The sequence below is a fragment of the Delphinapterus leucas genome, chromosome 7, assembly GCF_059928025.1.
Source record: "Delphinapterus leucas isolate spDelLeu-1000000601 "Yukka" chromosome 7, BTC_Dleu_Yukka2, whole genome shotgun sequence".
Lineage (NCBI taxonomy): Eukaryota > Metazoa > Chordata > Mammalia > Artiodactyla > Monodontidae > Delphinapterus > Delphinapterus leucas.
The window spans coordinates 44,672,372-44,680,509 of record NC_143135.1 but is presented as its reverse complement, the minus strand read 5'-3'; positions in this window follow the sequence as shown (position 1 = coordinate 44,680,509).

Here is an 8,138-nt window from a genome sequence, read left to right as displayed (position 1 = left end):
TTTTTGTTGTAGTTCTGTGAAAAATGCCATTGGTAGTTTGATAGGGATTGCATTGAATCTGTAGATTGCTTTGGGTAGTATAGTCATTTTCACAATGTTGATTCTTTCAATCCAAGAACATGTTATATCTCTCCATCTATTGGTATCATCTCTCTTTTTTTGATATCATCTTTAATTTCTTTCATCAATCTCTTATAGTTTTCTGCATACAGGTCTTTTGTCTCCTTTGGTAGGTTTATTCCTAGGTATTTTATTCTTTTTGTTGCAGTGGTAAACGGGAGTGTTTCCTTAATTTCTCTTTCAGATTTTTCATCATTAGTGTATAGGAATGCAAGAGATTTCTGTGCATTAATTTTGTATCCTTCTGCTCTACCAAATTCAATGATTAGTTCCAGTAGTTTTCTGGTAGCATGTTTAGGATTATGTCTGTATAGTATCATGTCACCTGCAAATAGTGACAGCTTTACTTCTTCTTTTCCGATTTGGATTCCTTTTATTTCTTTTTCTTCTCTGATTGCTACGGCTAAAACTTCCAAAACTATGTTGAATAATAATGGTGAGAGTGGACAACCTTGTCTTGTTCCTGATCTTAGAGGAAATGGTTTCAGTTTTCCACCATTGAGAACGATGTTGGCTGTGGGTTTGTCATATATGGCCTTTATTATGCTGAGGTAAGTTCCCTCTATGCCTACTTTCTGGAGGGTTTTTATCATAAATTGGTGTTGAATTTTGTCAAAAGCTTTTTCTGTATCCATTGAGATGATCATATGGTTTTTCTCCTTCAGTTTATTAATATGGTTTATCACATTGATTTATTTGCATATATTGAAGAATCCTTGCATTCCTGGGATAAACCCCACTTGATCATAGTGTATCGTCCTTTTAATGTGCTGCTGGATTCTGTTTGCTAGTATTTTGTTCAGGATTTTTGCATCTATATTCATCTGTGATATTGGTCTGTAATTTTCTTTTTTTGTGACATCTTTAGTTTTGGTATCAGGGTGATGGTGGCCTTGTAGAATGAGTTTGGGAGTGTTCCTGCCTCGGCTATATTTTGGAAGAGTTTGAGAGGATAGGTGTTAGCTCTTCTCTAAATGTTTGACAGAAATCACTTGTGAAGCCATCTGGTCCCGGGCTTTTGTTTGTTGGAAGATTTTAATCACAGTTTCAATTTCAGTGGTTGGGATTGGTCTGTTTATATTTTCTCTTTCTTCCTGGTTCAGTCTTGGAAGTTTGTGCTTTTCTAAGAATTTGTCCATTTCTTCCAGGTTGTCCATTTCATTGGCATATAGTTGCTTGTAGCAATCTCTCATGATCCTTTGTATTTCTGCAGTGTCAGTTGTTACTTCTCCTTTTTTCACTTCTAATTCTATTGATTTGAGTCTTCTCCCTTTTTTTCTTGATGAGTCTGGCTAATGGTTTATCAATTTTGTTTATCTTCTCAGCCAGCTTTTAGTTTTATTGATCTTTGCTATCATTTCCTTCATTTCTTTTTCATTTATTTCTGATCTGATCTTTATGATTTCTTTCCTTCTGCTAACTTTGGGGGTCTTTTATTCTTCTTTCTCTAGTTCCTTTAGGTGTAAGGTTAGGTTGATTATTTGAGATTTTTCTTGTTCCTTGAGGTAGGATTGTATTGCTATAAACTTTCCTCTTAGAACTGTTTTTGCTGCATCCCATAGGTTTTGGATCATCCTGTTTTCGTTGTCATTTGTGTCTAGGTATTTTTTTGATTTCTTCAGTGATCTCTTATTTAGTATTGTATTGTTTAGCCTCCATGTGTTTGTAAGATTTTTTCCTGTAATTGATATTTAGCCTCATAGCATTGTGGTTGGAAAAGATACTTGATATGATTTCAATTTTCTTAAATTTACCAAGGCTTGATTTGTGACCCAAGATATGATCTATCCTGGAGAATATTCCATGAGCACTTGATAAGAAAGTGTATTCTGTTGCTTTTGGATGGAATGTCCTATAAATATCAATTAAGTCCATCTTGTTTAATGTGTCATTTAAAGCTCGTGTTTCCTTATTTATTTGTATTTTGGATGATCTGTCCATTGGTGAAAGTGGGGTGTTAAAGTCCCCTACTATTATTGTGTTATTGTCAATTTCCCCTTTTATGGCTGTTAGCATTTGCCTTATGTATTGAGGTGCTCCTATGTTGGGTGCATAGATATTTACAATTGTTATATCTTCTTCCTGGATTGATCCTTTGATCATTATGTAGTGTCCTTCTTTGTCTCTTGTAATAGCCTTTATTTTAAAGTCTATTTTGTCTGATATGAGAATTGCTACTCCAGCTTTCTTTTGATTTCTATTTGCATGGAATATCTTTTTCCATCCCCTCACTTTCAGTCTGTATGTGTCCCTAGATCTGAAGTGGGTCTCTTGTAGACAGCATATATACAGGTCTTGTTTTTGTATCCATTCAGCCAGTCTATGTCTTTTGGTTGGAGCATTTAATCCATTTACATTTAAGGTAGTTATCGATATGTATGTTCCTATTACCATTTTCTTAATTGTTTTGGGTTTGTTATTGTAGGTCTTTTCCTTCTCTTGTGTTTCCTACCTAGAGAAATTCCTTTAGCATTTGTTATAGAGCTGGTTTGGTGGTGCTGAATTCTCTTAGCTTTTGCTTGTCTGTAAAGGTTTTAATTTCTCCGTCGAATCTGAATGAGATCCTTGCTGGGTAGAGTAACCTTGGTTGTAGGTTTTTCCCTTTCATCACTTTAAATATGTCCTGCCACTCCCTTCTGGCTTGCAGAGTTTCTGCTGAAAGATCAGCTGTTAACCTTATGGGGATTCCCTTGTGTGTTATTTGTTGTTTTTCCCTTGCTGCTTTTAATATATTTTCTTTGTATTTAATTTTTCAGTTTGATTAATACGTGTCTTGGCATGTTTCTCCTTCGGTTTATCCTGTATGGGACTCTCTGTGTTTCCTGGACTTGATTGACTATTTCCTTCCCCATATTAGGGAAGTTTTCAACTATAATCTCTTCAAATATCTTCTCAGTCCCTTTCTTTTTCTCTTCTTCTTCTGGGACCCCTATAATTCGAATGTCGGTGCATTTATTGTTGTCCCAGAGGTCTCTGAGACTGTCCTCAGTTCTTTTCATTCTTTTTTCTTTATTCTGCTCTGCAGTAGTTATTTCCATTATTTTATCTTCCAGGTCACTTATCCGTTCTTCTGCCTCAGTTATTCTGCTATTGATTCCTTCTAGAGAATTTTTAATTTCATTTATTGTGTTGTTCATCATTGTTTGTTTGCTCTTTAGCTCTTCTAGGTCCTTGTTAAACGCTTCTTGTATTTTCTCCATTCTATCTCCAAGATTTTAGATCATCTTTACTATCATTACTCTGAACTCTTTTTCAGGTAGACTGCCTATTTCCTCTTCATTTGTTTGGTCTGGTGTTTTTTTTATCTTGCACCTTCATCTGCCCTGTGTTTCTCTGTCTTCTCATTTTGCTTAACTTACTGCAGTTGGGGTCTCCTTTTTACAGGCTGCAGGTTCATACTTCCTGTTGTTTTTGGTGTCTGCCCCCAGTGGCTAAGGTTGGTTCAGTGGGTTGTGTAGGCTTCCTGTTGGAGGGGACTGGTGCCTGTGTTCTGGTGGATGAGGCTGGATCTTGTCTTTCTGGTGGGCAGGACCGTGTCCGGTGGTGTGTTTTGGGGGTGTCTGTGACCTTATTATGATTTTAGGCAGCCTCTGCTGATGGGTGGGTTTGTGTTTCTGTCTTGCTAGTCATTTGGCATAGGGTGTCCAGCACTGTAGCTTGCTGGTCATTGAGTGGAGCTGGGTCTTAGTGTTGAGATGGAGATCTCTGGGAGAGCTTTCACCGTTTGATATTACTTGGAGCTGGGAGGTCTCTGGTGGACCAATGTCCTGAACTCGGCTCTCCCACCTCAGAGGCACGGGCCTGACACCCAGCCGGAGCACCAAGACCCTGTTAGCCACACAGCTCAGAAGAAAAGGGAGAAAAAAAAGAAAGAGTGAGAAAGAGAGAGAGGGAGGGAGAGAGGAAGAAAAATTAAAGTTATTAAAATAAAAAATTTTTTAAATTATTAAAAATTTTGGGCTTCCCTGGTGGCGCAGTGGTTGAGAGTCCACCTGCTGATGCAGGGGACACGGGTTTGCGCCCCGGTCCGGAAGATCCCACATGCCACAGAGTGGCTGGGCCCGTGAGCCATGGCCGCTGAGCCTGCGCGTCCGGAGCCTGTGCTCCGCAACGGGAGAGGCCACAACAGTGAGGGGCCCGCGTACTGCAATAAAAAAAAGAAGACAGAACCCTAGGACAAATGGTAAAAGCAAAGCTATACAGACAAAATCACACAAAGAAGCAAACACATACACACAAAAAGAGAAAAAGGAAATATATATATATATATATATATATATATATAAAGGAAGAGAGCAACCAAATTAATAAATCTATCAATGATAATAAAGTCTAAATACTAAACTAAGATACACATAAAACCAGAAACAAATTAGATGCAGAACGCAAACCCCAAGTCTACAGTTGCTCCCAAAGTCCACCTCCTCCATTTGGGATGACTTGTTGTCTGTTCAGGTATTCCATGGATGCAGGGTACATCATGTTGATTGTGGAGATTTAACCCGCTGCTCCTGAGGCTGCTGGGAGAAATTTCCCTTTCTCTTCTTTGTTCACGCAGCTCCCGGGGTTCAGCTTTGGATTTGGCCCCGCCTCTGCATGTAGGTCGCCGGTGGGCGTCTGTTCTTTGCTCAGACAGACGGGGCAGCTGATTCGGGGGCTCTGGCTCACTCAGGCCGGGGGAGGGAGGGGTACGGATGCAGGGCGAGCCTGTGGCGGCAGAGGCCGGCGTGACGTTGCACTGGCCTGAGGCCCGCCGTGTGTTCTCCCGGGGGAATTGTCCCTGGATCACAGGACCCTGGCAGTGGCGGGCTGCACAGGCTCCCCGGAAGGGGGGTGTGGATAGTGACCTGTGCTCACACACAGGCTTCTTGGTGGCGGCAGCAGCCTTAGCGTCTAATGCCCGTCTCTGGGGTCCGTGCTGTTAGCCGTGGCTCACGCCCGTCTCTGGAGCTCCTTTAAGCGGTGCTCTGAATCCTGTCTCCTCGTGCACCAGGAAACAAAGAGGGAAGAAGTCTCTTGCCTCTTCGGCAGGTCCAGACCTTTTCCCGGACTCCCTCCCAGCTAGCTGTGGCGCACTAGCCCCCTTCAGGCTGTGTTCACACAGCCAGCCCCAGTCTTATCCCTGGGCTCTGACTTCCGAAGGCCGAGCCTCAGATCCCAGCCCCGCCCACCCCGGCGGGTGAGCAGACAAGCCTCTCGGGCTGGTGAGTGCTGGTCGGCACCGATCCTGTGCGGGAATCTCTGCGCTTTGCCCCCCGCACCCCTGTTGCTGCACTCTCCTCCGCGGCTTCGAAGCTCCCCCCTCCGCCACCCACAGTCTCCGCCCGCGAAGGGGCTTCCTAGTGTGTGGAAACCTTTCCTCCTTCACGGCTCCCTCCCACTGGTGCAGGTCCCGTCCCTATTCTTTTGTCTCTGTTTTTTCTTTTTTCTTTTGCCCTACCCAGGTATGTGGGGAGTTTCTTTCCTTTTGGGAAGTCTGAGGTCTCCTGCCAGCATTCAGTAGGTGTTCTGTAGGAGTTGTTCCACACGTAGATGTGTTTCTGATGTATTTGTGGGGAGGAAGGTGATCTCCACATCTTACTCCTCCACCATCTTGAAGGCCCCTCTCAAGCTTTGTAATTTTTTGTAGTTTTGTGGAGTGTTTTTAAGGATGCAAGAAACTATTTACAATAGCCAAGACATGGAAGCAACCTGAATATCCATAAACAGATGAATGGATAAAGAAGATGTGGTATGTATATTCCATGGAATACTAGTCAGCCATAAAAAAGAATGAAATATTGCCATTTGCAGCAACACTGATAGACCTAGAGATTATCATACTAAGTGAAGTAAGTCAGACAGAGAAAGACAAATACCATATGACACCACTTATGTGTGGAATCTAGAAAATAATACAAATGAATTTATTTACAAAACAGAAACAGACTCACAGACATAGAAAACAAACTTATGGTTACCAAAGGGAAAAGACAGGGAGGGATAAATTAAGAGTATGGGATTAAAAGATACACACTACTATGTATAAAATAAACAAGCAGGATTTACTGTATAGCATGGGGAACTATATTCAATATCTTGTAATAACCTATAGTGGAAAAGAATACATATATATACACATATATACATAACGGAATCACTTTGCTGTACACCTGAAACTAACACAGTATTGTAAATCAACTATACTTCAATTAAAAAGAAAAACAATGTTTAAAGATGCAAGAAAACTAAGGCACTACTATTTTTATTTTTAATAACTTTGTGATTAACAACTTAAGGGTAATTATTTTATGTAGCACTGTACTGTTTGTAAAAGAACTGCAATTAGTTTAGTCAACAAGTATGAAATGCATTATATTAGACGTTGAGAACACAAAGGTGAAATGTCTTTCCTGTCCTCAAATGGAGTGATGTTTGCACAGGTTTTGGGAACGAAGGGAGAACAAAATCAAGGCAAGGTTTCCTAAAGGATGGGAGACTTGAGGTGACTCAAAGGACCCACCAAGTGGAAAGTTAAAGGAGGGTGTTCTCGGAGGGGAGAGCTGTATGTGCAGCTCCAGGAACTAGAATAACTAAGGAAGGCAGGGCAGATATCCCCCCGGGAAAGGTGAAGAGCCTGAGATTCAGAATCTAGTAAGGGTGAGGTTCAAACTAGAATCCAGGTCTTTTGTCTCCTCTCTCCCTACTTTTTCCAATATGTCACATGTAACTTGGGGTGACTTAGTTAATCCCCAAATGACAAATCCAACGACATTAGTAATCATTTCCCAAATGGTGACTCACTTCAAGCAATAACTAAACCCAAGTCCATCGGTAGAAGGTCCCTTGGAGAGCTATTTATGGAGGGATTTAACCTAACGAGGAGAGTGATTTCTCTAATGTTTCACTGCCCGCTTCAGGTTTTGCTATACTGGTGCTTTTGAGTACACATCCTCATTTGCACTTTTGAATCAGTTCCATCTTAATATGGATATTTCTCCCAGGTGAGCCATCAGATCAGCAGAACAGGAACATTCTCTGCCAGCCGCTTTGCTGATATCAGAAGCCACAGTCAGTTTCTTCAGGAGCAGCTCCTTCTGGCCACCTTTTGGAGCCTAGATATGACAGAAAGGACCGAGGAGCAGGGAATGCCTCTGAGGATGGGAAAGGCCCTTCTGACAAAGGACACTTGACTGACCTGTTGCCTTTGCTGTGCTGACGCTGTCCTCGGGGACTCAGAGTATTTCCATTACCTGGAGCCTGCGTGTCAGAATCAGCCTTCCTTTTTTTTTTTTTTTTTTTTTTTTTGCGGTACGCGGGCCTCTCACTGTTGTAGCCTCTCCCATTGCGGAGCACAGGCTCCGGACGCACAGGCTCAGCGGCCATGGCTCACGGGCCCAGCCACTCCGCAGCACGTGAGATCTTCCCGGACCGGGGCACGAACCCTCGTCCCCTGCATCGGCAGGCGGACTCTCAACCACTGCGCCACCAGGGAAGCCCCCTTCCTTTTTTTGTTGTTGTTTTTTTTAGAGGTATAATTGATATATACAATCATACTAGTTTCAGGTGTACAACACAATCCATTTGAAATTTGTATATATTGCAAAATGATCACCATATTAATCTAATTAACGTCTGTCATCTTATTTACAAAAATGGAAACACACACACACACACACACACACACACACACACACTGGAATACTACTCAGCCATAAAAAAGAAGAAAATCTTGCTGTTTGCAATGACTTGGATGGACCTTGATGGCATTATGCTAAGTGAAATAAGTCAGAGAAAAACACCATATGATCATTTATACGTAGAATCTAAAAAACAAAACCAGACAAACCTAACCCCATAGACACAGAGAACAGATTGGGGTTGTCAGAGGCAGGGGGTGGTGGAGTGTGGGTGAAAGGGTAAAGGGGGTCAAAAGGTACAAACTTGCAGTTATAAAATAAATAAGACATGGGATGTAATGTACAGCATGGTGACTATAGTTAATACTGTAATGCATGTTTGAAAGCTGCTGAAAGAGG